This window comes from Pristiophorus japonicus, chromosome 1 (genome assembly GCF_044704955.1).
Source record: "Pristiophorus japonicus isolate sPriJap1 chromosome 1, sPriJap1.hap1, whole genome shotgun sequence".
Classification (NCBI taxonomy): domain Eukaryota; kingdom Metazoa; phylum Chordata; class Chondrichthyes; family Pristiophoridae; genus Pristiophorus; species Pristiophorus japonicus.
Genome location: NC_091977.1, coordinates 297649549 through 297662214, shown reverse-complemented (window position 1 = coordinate 297662214; position 12666 = coordinate 297649549). Strand labels below are relative to the sequence as shown.

Genomic DNA, 12666 nt, shown 5'->3' with positions numbered 1-12666 from the left:
GAGAGGGAAGGGTGGAGCTGCAAGATAAGTTGTTGTGAGTAAGGATGTGAAGGAGTAGGGGAGGGAAAGCAGAGTGATGGGGATGTGATGAGAGGCATAGCAGGTTGAAGGTTAGTGTGGATATGTACTGGTGTTTCATGATCTAATGAGGTCATTGAAATGTTTATGGGACTGCACCCAGGTCCTCCTGACCACATCCCTGCCTGTGACCTCTTCTGCAATCTTGAACCAGCATGTTTCGGTCTCCTGGGGCGGTCTCTTCCGTCCATTGGAAGGGAAGAGGACCTCCCTGCAAGCTCTGACTCCCTCCATAAGCATATGGAGGGAGTCATTGGAGAACCTGGGCACAGCTATCTGCCTTTGAGCAGTTATTGTTTGCAGCATTCCAATGCTGCAGTGCACTGACAGCACTCTGTTACATTGACATTGAATTCTAATGTGGCCATGGCCCCTTCAAAGATCCCAACGGAAAATGCGTCATCGATAACGTCATCAGACCTGCATCATTTAATTGGGCCGGGTGTTTCGCAGGGCGGGCTTAATAGGCCCCATTAACGTAAAGTTGTTCTGTGGACCGGGATGGAGCCAGCAGCGGGGTCGTGACCCACCATGGTCACCGCCCACACCGGACCTGCCCAGGTAAGGAAAATTCCGGCCATGATCTATTTTGGTTAAGAATCTGTGATGAATATTATTTCCTGATGCAAAAAAAATGTACACCTCAGTTATACAAGACAGCTGTCTGCAGTGACGTGCCTTGAGAAATTCAGTGACTATTGTCAAAATTCCAGAATCAGTGGATGAGGTGAGCCATTACAATCAAGAGTTGATCGCTAACTGCAGCTGTATTGTAGTGCCCACAGAATGTCTGTTATGCAGTGAACTGTAGTAACCTTGCAACATACGAGTGAAGGCAGTTGTTTTTAGTATAACATGGAAAAAATGATTCTGTTGTGCAGAACTTGATTTGTTTAAATGGTTCTGTCTTCGGCTCTTCTTGAGACAAGTTAAGTGGAGTGGTGCAGCAAAGCGCCTTCACAGCCAGCTGGCTTACAATCACTCAGCTTCCACTGGGACGGGGGAATCTGTAGGAAATGACTCGGCTGCGTGCTGTACGGCCTCTGATGCAGCTACACTGGGCAAGGTATATACAAATATATTAGGTTGTGAGCTACAAACTCCAAAACCCTGGTAAAAGTTCTGCAAAATCTCATAAGCCCACATAATAAACATGGAATTTGATTTATTCCATCACTATCAATCTGTGGCCCTAATTATAAAATGGAAAGAATCATGAAATGCAGTCCCCAAAACATCAGTAAAAGTCCCGGAATCACACGAATAAACATGTGATTTTAACTAATACAGTCACCATAAATCGACGGCTCTAGTCTTGGGAGATATCAGGCTTTGACAGTGGGGAGGGGATTGTCCCACTCCTTGAAAATTTCCCTTAAGCACAGAAACAATTAGCACAATTTTCCATCTTGGAGAATGGATGAAAAATGCTGTTTTACAAATAATTATTACTAACATTTTATATAGTATCTTACCATGGTAAAACATTCTGAAAGTGCTTTACACAATCACTTTTGAAGTGTAGAGGTTGCTATTTTCCCCATCAACACTGTCCGCCTTGCAACCTCCCCCCCTGGCACTGGTCAGTTTAAATGCTCACTTTGGTGACAGGAGGTTAGTGCCAGGATTGATCGGGGGGGAAGGGGTGTGGAGATAATTGCCAGGATAAGAGGATACATTGTACACTAGTGGTTTACAAACCTTACTACACATGAGGACCTCCTGTAAATGCAGCCCTGAAATTCTGCCCTCATTTGGACAGAAGTGCAGTGGGCTGGAAGCAGCGAGGTAGGAAACTGGAGTCGCGTGCAATTCCACCAAGTTCCCGCCATTTACTCGGTCCCAGGGGAACTTCCGATAATTGCTTTTGGGGGCGATGTTTCTTCTCCCCCCCCCCACACCACCACCCACATCCCTACACCTTCTGTCCTGACATTGATTTTGAGGGCATGTCTAATGGGACTCCCTGGAGCCACTTTTACGGCCAGCTGTATGTAAAGCAGGTGAACAGGGCTGTATGTGGGCTGGTGCCTAATTCTGTGTTCAAGTGGCAATCGAGCAAAGAGAGATCAGTTTACTCTTTGCATGGGGAGACCCACCAGTGAGGGAGCTGCAGCGAATGACACTGGAGGCTTCAACATCACTGCCCTGTGCTGGCCCCCCCCCCGCCCCCTCACCTTTGACGGAATGGGAAGCGATTTGGGAGGGGCTGTCACGGTGAAGCCAGATGGGGGAGGGGAGGCAAAAGTCCCACACCTGCCGCACTTCTAGGCTCAAGTCTGGAAAAAAGTCTTGCTTGGTTCCCAAAAGCAATTGTTGCTACAGGGATAAATAGTCCAAAAACGTAATGGCAGCCAAAGGACTGCCCTCACTGATGCTCATTACAGACACATTTTCCAGTACTTATGCTGGCGGATATAATTTTTTTTTGCGTGTGGTTTTGCTAAGAGGACAGTAGGGCCCAATGTGTCGGTCAGTAAAATGAATGTGATGAACAGGGCTCCTCTGTTCGTTTAATAGGGACATTCTCCACCAAAAGTGATTAAAGCATTAGTCAGATATCACTAGGACTGCAGCTTGAATAAAGCCGTGCTTCAGCAGTCTTAAAAAAACATCATTACATTTGACATCCTTTTTGAATAAGTATGCTGTTTAAAAATATTCCGAGTGAGTGGCAATGGCAGACTAGGGAAGCTGGCTTGGGAGAGTCCTGAGTACGTGAGGGAGCTGAATTATCAGAAGTTGAACACTGTGTTAATGACCTTTGTTGGATTCGTCTTGTCTGCAGTAATGTTTTCCCAGTGTGACACTTAAAGCAGAATGATTGATTCACTATCAATGAAAGCTCCTTTTTGATGACTATTGCATAATTTGGAATTTTGTGCAGGTAATTAATATTATGTTTAATGCATTAGTGCATATGTAGTTAATAACCAATTTATTAAGGGACAGACAAGTTAACATTTTAGGTGTAACCTTTCCGATGTAGGTTAGTGTGTCTGTTCTCTCCACCGATGCCGACTGACCTAGAACATAAGAAATAGGAGCAGGAGTAGGCCATTTGAATATTTCTGGCATTTTCTGTTTTTATTAGGAGACAGGCCTGATTGAATTGAGCCAATGAGCTGTTTTATGCACCACTGATCCCTGTGCAACATGTGTGAACAGTGGTATGATTGATGCGGGGTTAATGGTGATTGCCCATACAGAAACTTTCAGTGACGTTACACTACAGACCAGTAGCAGCGTTTCGTCTAAGCAAAGTGTTCAGCTTTGGCAACAGCTGCATTATGGCAGCAGAGAAATAACTGATGACGGAGAATGCGGGGGATGGAGAATTATTCTTGCCAAGGAATTTATTGAAATGGAACCAACTATATAGCTTTTAAGAAAACAGCAGCATTTGCATTGTGTTGGCCTCTGTCGGAGCCGAGCAAGAGAAAGGGGCACTTGACCCGTCAAGCGTACTGTCATTTCGTTTGTCAGGGAAACTTTTTGGGGGAAAACATTTGGGTCGTTTACGCCTCAGGGGGCACTAACGGGGCGCAAAGAATGTTTTGCCCAGGCGTGGCGCCGCTACCGACTCCCGCGTAATTCCAAGGGAGTTTGGCGGCGGCGCTAACCAGCGGCGTCCTGGGCCGCTGTGCCGGCGATGACGTCATCATGCGCAGTGACCCGTCTTTGCCCTGGAGCGAAAATTTGGTAGCACCCCGTGAGGCTGCCGTGGGCGATGCCTGTAACAGCTTTGTGGGGAACATATCATGCTTCAGGCCGCTTGTAGGGTGAAAATTAAAGGGGGTTAAAAATGGCCCAATTATCGGTCGCAGCCTTCTCATCTTCATATCGCGGGGTCTGTGCCATGACATTGCAGCCCAGCAATCCGCTTCTGCGCTGGCCTGCTGCCAAGGCACCCTGCTCTCCTAGCGGTAGACCATTCTCTCTAATGCAGAGTCCTCAGCGTGCCCTCCCGTTAATGGAAGTGGAGGTCCCTGCATTCCCTCCAGAGCTGGAAAATTCGTGTTAGTTAGCGCCACGGACCAGCCCCCGAGAGGAAGCAGAGCTCGAGATTTTGCGCTCCAGTTCCTCTCGGGGGCAGTAAGCCCAATTTTGCTGCCGGGCTGGGACTTTTGTGTCTGCCGCAGGAAGTTATGCCTCACAGCTATGGGGCGGTACGCAATTTTGCATTCTTTATCTTTTTAATCCCAAATCTTTGCCCTTGCTTCATATCCTAGAATACCTATATTTCCTAACTAAGTCTCTGGCCGGAATTTTGTGGAGGAAGGTGGGTTGGGGGGGGGGGGGGGGCGGGGGTGAAGATCGGTAGTCGGGCCGTAATAATAAATGGATCGGGGTGTGAGAGGTTGAGGTGAAGCTAATTGCATTGGTGGAGCCTTTGTTTGCTGTTCTGATGGAGATAGAAAATGTAGTCTATGAGAATTATATAATGAGCTTATGTATTTGCACAGCTACAGAATATTCATATAATTGTCATATAAGTTTATTGATCATAAGCACAGTACCACCATTTTAAAAACTGCAAGGAATATATGCGCTTGTGGTGAAGATTGTATTTTACACACAATAGGGATAAGTTTCTGAATTTGCGCTTCCAATGGAGAGCGTCCTCTCCTGGAAGCACATATTGGAAAATCAAGCACATGTAGTGATCTATATTCTAACCATTATAGTTAGAATCTCATCCATCACGCTCAACCACGTTTCAAATATGCGCTCGCAACAGACAAGACTTCCTGTCAGGAAGATGAACTTGTAATGAGTTGCATTCATTGATTTGTTTGCATATTCACCAGACTCAAAATATTGTTGTTTCTACCTCTTGCAGAGAAGAGAAGCCCAAGACTCCAGCTCTGAAGAAGAAATAACTAAAGATAAATTCCAGGTAGGAAACAAATAAGAATTAATTAGTGAGTGGCTGCAGGTTCTGTGCGGTGATGCACTTGGTGGCAGGATCGTGTATATAGATTTGAATTTTATGAATTTGTGGAAGTCTTTCACATGAGACATTGAGCTGAGGTCCCGTCTGCCCTCTTGGGTGGATGTCAAAGATCCCACAGCACTATTCGAAGAAGATCAGGGAAGTTCTGCTGGTGTCCTGGTCAACATTTACCCCTCAACCTAACACCATCACAAACAGTTTAATTGGTCATTTAACTCATTGTCTTTTCTGGTAAACAAACAGCATTCAGTGTAATGCAACGTATTTGCAAACCTTCTGTGTCCCCTAAAACATCAACGTGTCTGTTCTCTCTACAGATGCTGACTGACCTGCTGAGTGTTTCCAGCATTTTCTGCTTTTGTTTCAGATTTCCAGCAGCTGCAGTTTTTGTGCCTTTTCCTTTATTTGCAAACTTTGCTATCATTCATGGAACATGTATCAAAAGCAATAAAGGTGCAAGCAGGTGCTCACTTCTTCCATGGCACAATGCAACCAGTGTCAAACTAACTTTGACTCAATGCTAACTGACCTCTGAGGTAAGCTGCCCCACATAAGTATTGTTTCAAATCCTTTCAAACAAAGCCCATTCATAACGAACTGCATTTTTCATCATTAAATTAAATTGCTGATTGTGAGACACTCTTTGATGGTATCAAAAGACATTGTCCTCCAGTTGAAATATCTCAGATAATTGGAAAGCCATCAAGGAGACTATAAAACAGGTGGTCTGTGTCAAATTGACATTAGCGCATAGTAAAACCATTTATTTTTCAACAGCAGCTAGTCATGGACTTTCTGATACATACAGTAGTACCCCATTGATTCTCATCCAAGCAGTCTACCTGAATGTGTATGGAACAGGCTAGTCATTTTCGGGATGAACCCAGATCATTAACACCTGGTGTGAGGTTACTGGTAGTTAGGAATTCAATTCACTAATCTAATACAGACAGAAATACTTTCTTGTCACGGTGATGTATGATTTAGTTTTTACATCATTGATGCAATTAAATCTCTTGATGAGTTTAGCAAACAATTAAGCAATTTATAGGAAATTGCTCTGTCCCCTATTGTGCTCATTTACTTGTCCTGGCTAATATTTCTCCTTCAACCAACACTACCAAAAATAGATAACTGATCACTTACCTCATTGGTGTTTTTGGGATCCAGCCGTGTTCAAAATGGCTGCAAATTTGCCTACATAAATCATTCTACTTCATTGTACGTGAAACACTTTGAAAAATCTGTGAGAAACGTGTTATAGTGTGATTATAAATGCAAGTTCTTCTTTCAAGTACTTGAATGGTTTAATTTCACCTTTAAAATAGTGGACAGAGGAATGTCATATTAACTTGTTACACTTAACAGTAGCTACATTCAATTCTAAACTTCCTTATCAAATGGTCAGATCTTTCCAAAATGATATTACTGCACAAGATAAAAGTTCACGGGGCTGGGGGTAATATATTAACATGGATAGAGAATTGGCTAACTAACAGAAAACAGCGAGTCGGGATAAATGGTTCATTCTCTGGTTGGCAATCAGTAATTGGTGGGGTGCCGCAGGGATCAGTGCTGGGACCCCAACTATTTACAATCTATTTAATGACTTGGAAGAAGGAACCGAGTGTAACGTAGCCAAATTTGCTGACGATACAAAGATGGGAGGAAAAGTAATGTGTGAGGAGGCCACAAAAAATCTGCAAAAGGACATGGACAGGCTAAGTGAGTGGGCAAGAATTTGGCAGATGGAGTATAATGTTGGAAAGTGTGAGGTCATGCACTTTGGCAGAAAAAAAATCAAAGAGCAAGTTATTATTTAAATGGAGAAAGATTGCAAAGTGCTGCAGTACAATGGGACCTGGGGGTACTTGTGCATGAAACACAAAAGGATAGTATGCAGGTACGGCAAGTGATCAGGAAAGCCAATGGAATCGTGGCCTTTATTGCAAAGGGAATGGAGTATAAAAGCAGGAAAGTCATGCTGCAGTTATACAGGGTATTGGTGAGGCCACACCTGGAATACTGCGTGCAGTTTTGGTTTCCATATTTACGAAAGGATATACTTGCTTTGGAGGCAGTTCAGAGAAGGTTCACTAGGTTGATTCCGGAGATGAGGGGGTTGACTTATGAGGAAAGGTTGAGTTGGTTGGGCCTCTTACTCATTGGAATTAGAAGAATGAGAGATGATCTTATCGAAACGTATAAGATTATGAGGGGGCTTGACAAGGTGGATGCAGAGAGGATGTTTCCACTGATAGGGAAGACTAGAACTAGAGGGCATGATCTTAGAATAAGGGGCTGCCCATTTAAAACTGAGATGAGAAGAAATTTCTTCTCTCAGAGGGTTGTAAATCTGTGGAATTCGCTGCCTCAGAGAGCTGTGGAAGCTGGGACATTGAATACATTTACGACAGAAAGGACAGTTTCTTAAAGGATAAGGGGATAAGGTGTTATGGGGAGCGGGCAGGGAAGTGGACCTGAGTCCATGATCGGATCAGCCATGATCGTATTAAATGGCGGAGCAGGCTTGAGGGGCTGTATGGCCTACTCCTGCTTCTATTTCTTATGTTCTTATGATATGGGCCGATTTTACTAAATTTGCTCTCTTAGAAATATTGGGCCAGATTTTGCTGTATAAATAATGGTGATGCAATAAGCACTCGTTGTTATTTATGTGCAAATCGGAGAGCAACTCCCAACGTCTATACATGCGGTTAAACACGGAAATCCGGAAATTGCTGTCCGAGATGCCCTGCTTCTCCAAAAGCTTCCTGAAAATGGCATCTCATTGTCTGATTCACCATTCAAATACACTGAACAGCATGAAGTTGCTGTACTCACCTCCTAGATAAAGAAAATGTTGGGGCTTGTCCATTCCAGTGTAAGTATCCGTTTAACACCATGATAAATCTTAAATACAGCCAATCTCTCTAGAAATGTGGAGTCTCATTGCTTCAGCTTTTAATTATTGTTGGAAATTTAAAAAAAAATTAAATAAATGTTTTCCATTTTTCTTTTTGTCTCTTTTATCTCTCCCTCTTAATCCAATCTTTCTTTTCCTCTCCTTTACTTTGCTTTCTGCACCTGATTTGACATTTAATTCACCATTCTAACTTGCATTTCCTGGCTCAGACTCTGCGCTGTTCGTTAACTATTCTTGAATCTGTTTGGCTAAGGAGATATACAGTTGCTTGCCCTGTTCATACAGATCGCAGATGGCCTGTAGAGGGCGAAGTGCTTTTTGGATGTTTGTCTGAGAGGAACTTGCAGTGCAAAAGCCCATAGAAAGTCTATGGCCAAGTGCAAGTATAACGAATGTCTGCTGCTGTTTGTTCACCGCCCGTGGCAAAATCCGGCCTAATAGATGTTCCAGTTATGTGCTCCAATCAGACAAGGCTCCATGTCGGGAGTGTGCACTTGGAAAATCAACCCTATAGTTTAAGACCGCTGTCGTGAGATTTATTTTTTAAATGGTCTAATGCAGGTGTAGTGAAATCTTTACAAAAGCCAATCCAGCCTGGGATAGGGAATACTTTGATTTCCACAGAAAATGTAACATCCTTCTACTTCTCTGATTTTGGTTCAAATCCAACTCCAATATATTGGCCTTTTCTCTTGATCCTATGGCTTCGATGTGAAGTGTGTGGGTAATGTTTTTAAAATATGGGGTCACATGAAAAAACTGCCTACAAGTTGGCGCTAAAATGCAATCTCACTCAGTGGCAGTAAGAGTTGCTAATGGAGAAACTGGACACATTCCAGGGATTCTCGAGTTTGGGCTTAAGTCATGTCAATAGGGCATCGTACAGAGAGTTTTACTCTCCACTTGACCATGCTGAACCTGATCTGGGAGTGCTTGAAATCAACACTGATGACAGAATTAGAAAACTGTTCCATCCCCCTCACCAATGTTCCCTAACTTGATCAACACAAAAGTTAATTTTTTTTTTAAAGGAAAAATTAAAATCCAACAAAAATATGAAAACCGATTCATTTTCCTTCGGCATCGTTGATAAAATTATTACCAACCTTATGCCAAGTGCAATATTCTAAAGGCCGGCATAGTTAGACATCTCCTTTCAGCCCACACACGTATGGATCTCGAGAGCGATACTCCCTTTTCCTTGGGTTACAATGTTTAACTTCTTTCCGTCTGACATCAAGTGAAAACCAGTGGGTTTGTAATCAGCCTCTCGCTCTCTTTTTATGGAGTCCTGCTCCATATAATGAACTTGTATCGCCAGCTGTCTGTGATCTACAAACACGAAAAGTGTTTAATGAAAATAAAAGGATGTGGAATAAAGTGTTATTTCCTTATGGCACACTGAGTTTCTTGCCCTGATGCTTTAGTTGAACACATGTTGACACTGCATCTGCTATTTTCTTTAACCTTGGTTGAATGACGCCATGTATAAAACATTTCGAACTGCGTTACTGATCGCTACTTGAGCTGAGACAATAAGGAGATGCGATAAGGTCTTGCCAAAATTCTACTTCCTTATTTTACAAAAGAAGTGGTGTTGTGCAGCTGCTGGGATCTATATGATTGGTGGAGAAATCTGCTTTTGTGATATATTAGAGAAAAAGGTGAAGATCCAATGACCTAAACATAGAAACAAAGAAATTAGGTGCAGGAGTAGGCCAATCGGCCCTACGAGACTGCACCGCCATTCAATAAGATCATTCCGATCATTCAACCTCAATATCCCTTTCCTGCTTTCTCTCCATAACCCTTGATCCCTTTGGCTGTAAGGGTCATATCTAACTCCCGTTTGAATATATCTAACGAACTGGCATCCACAACTGTCTGCGGTAGAAAATTCCACAGGTTAACCATTCTCTGAGTGAAGAAGTTTCTCCTCATCTCGGTCCTAAATGGCTTGCCCCTTATCCTTAGACTGTGTCCCCTGGTTCTGGAACTCCCCAGCAACGGGAACATTCTTCCTGCCTCTAACCTGTCCAATCCCGTCAGAATTTTATATGTTTTTATGAGATCCCCTCTCATTCTTCTAAACTCCAGTGGATACAAACCCAGTTGATCCAGTCTCTCCTCAGATGTCAGTCCTGTCATCCCGGGAATCAATCTGGTGAACCTTCGCTGTACTCCCTCAATAGCAAGAACATCCTTCCTCAGATTAGGAGACCAAAACTGAACACAATATTCCAGGTGTGGCCTCACCAAGGCTCTGTACAACTGCAGTAAGACCTCCCTGCTCCTATACTTAATCCTCTAGCTATGAATGCCAACATGCCATTTGCCTGCTTCACCGCCCGCTGTACCTGCATGCCAAACTTCAATGACTGATGTACCATGACACCCAGGTCTCGTTGCACCTCCCATTTTCCTAATCTGTCACCATTCAGATAATATTCTGTCTTCCTGTTTTTGCCACCAAAGTGGATAACCTCACATTTATCCACATTATACTGCATCTGCCATGCATTTGCCCACCTAACCTGTCCAAGTCACCCTGCAGCCTCTTAGCATTCTCCTCACAGCTTACACCGCCACCCAGCTTAGTGTCATCTGCAAACTTGGAGATATTACATTCAATTCCTTCATCTAAATCATTAATGTATATTGTAAATAGCTGAGGTCCCAGCACTGAACCCTGCGGCACGACACTGGTCACTGGCTGCCATTCTGAAAAGGACCTGTTTATCCTGGCTCTCTGCTTCCTGTCTGCCAACCAGTTCTCTATCCACATCAATACATTACCCCCAATACCATGTGCTTTAAGTTTGCACACTAATCTCTTGTGTGGAACCTTGCCAAAAGCCTTTTGAAAGTCCAAATATACATATCCACTGGTTCTCCCTTGTCCACTCTACTAGTTACATCCTCAAAAAATTCTAGAAGATTTGTCAAGCACAATTTCCCTTTCATAAATCCATGCTGACTTGGACCGATCCTGTCACTGCTTTCCAAATGCACTGCTATTTCATCTTTAATAATTGGTTCCAACATTTTCCCCACTACTGATGTCAGGCTAACTGGTCTATAATTACCCGTTTTCTTTCTCCCTCTTTTTTTAAAAAGTGGTGTTACATAGGGACTGATCCAGAGTCGATAGACTGTTGGAAAATGATCACCAATGCATCCACTATTTCTAGGGCGACTTCCTTAAGTACTCTGGGATGCAGACTATCAGGCCCTGGGGGTTTATCGGCCTTCAGTCCCATCAATTTTCCTAACACAATTTCCCTCCTAATAAGGATTCTCTTCAGTTCCTCCTTCTCTCTAGACCCTCAGTCCCCTAGTACTTCCGGAAGGTTATTTGTGTCTTCCTTTGTGAAGACAGATCCAAAGTATTTGTTCAATTGGTCTGCCATTTCTTTGTTCCCCATTATAAATTCACCTGATTCTGACTGTAAGGGACCTACGTTGGTCTTCATTAATCTTTTTCTCTTCACATATCTATAGAAGCTTTTGCAGTCAGTTTTTATGTTCCCTGCAAGCTTACTCTCATACTCTATTTTCCCCCTCCTAATTAGACCATTTGTCCTCCTCTGCTGAATTCTGAATTTCTCCCAGTCCTCAGGTTTGCTGCTTTTTCTGACCAATTTATGTGCCTCTTCCTTGGATCTAACACTATCCCTAATTTCCCTTGTTAGCCACGGTTGAGCTACCTTCCTCTTTTTATTTTTACTCCAGACAGGGATGTACAATTGTTGAAGTTCATCCATGTAATCTGTAAATGTTTGCCATTGCCTATCCACTATCAACCCTTTAAGTATCATTTGCCAGTCTATTCTAGCCAATTCACGCCTCATACCTTTCCTTAAGTTCAGGACCTTAGTCTCTGAGTTAACAGTCAGTCTCCATCTTAATAAAGAATTCTACCATATTATGGTCACTCCTCCCCAGGGGGCCTCGCACAACAAGATTGCTAATTAGTCCTCTCTCATTACACAACACCCAGGCTAGGATGGCCTGCTCTTTAGTTGGTTCCTCGACATATTGGTCTAGAAAGCCATCCCCAATACACTCCAGGAAATCCTCTTCCACCGCATTGCTACCAGCTTGGTTAGCCCAATCTATATGTAGATTAAAGTCGCCCATGATAACTGCTGTACCTTTATTGCACGCATCCCTAATTTCTTCTTTGATGCCATCCCCAACCTCACTACTATTGTTTGGTGGTCTGTACACAACTCCCACTAGCGTTTTCTGCCCTTTGGTATTCTGCAGCTCTACCCATACAGATTCCATATCATCCAAGCTAATGTCCTTTCTTACTATTGCGTTAATTTAATAAAGTTTAATAAAGCAAGAGCAAAAGCTGAGCCTTACTATTTAGATACAGCAAGATGAGAGGGAAAAAAGCCATGCTCTGAAATTACCCCGTGCGATGCTGAAATTTATCCAAAGTTTAATTCTCTGTTACTTTACCCTATTATACCCTCAAATTCTACCCTCTTGAACGTTCCTGATTATAACTGCTCAACCATCGGTGGCCGTGCCTTCAGCTGCCTGGGCCCTAATCTCTGGAACTCCCTCCCTAAACCTCTCCGCCTCTCTACCTCTGTTTCCTCCTTTAAGAAGCTCCTTAAAATCTACCTCTTTGACCAAGCTTTTGTTCATCTGCTGTAATTTCTTCTTATGTGGATCGGTGTCAAATGTATTT

The 12666-nt window shown here is 43.2% G+C and overlaps 1 protein-coding gene across 2 annotated transcripts in view; it reads left to right on the top strand.

Annotated features, from left to right (window-relative positions):
- LOC139271122 (neurocalcin-delta) overlaps positions 1–12666 on the top strand; it is a 484215-nt gene that overhangs the window by 131002 nt on the left and 340547 nt on the right. For both annotated transcript variants that reach the window (XM_070888489.1, XM_070888488.1), the window contains one exon: positions 4922–4978. The gene's annotated coding sequence lies outside the window, so the exon portion shown is untranslated. The remainder of the gene's footprint in view (positions 1–4921; positions 4979–12666) is intronic.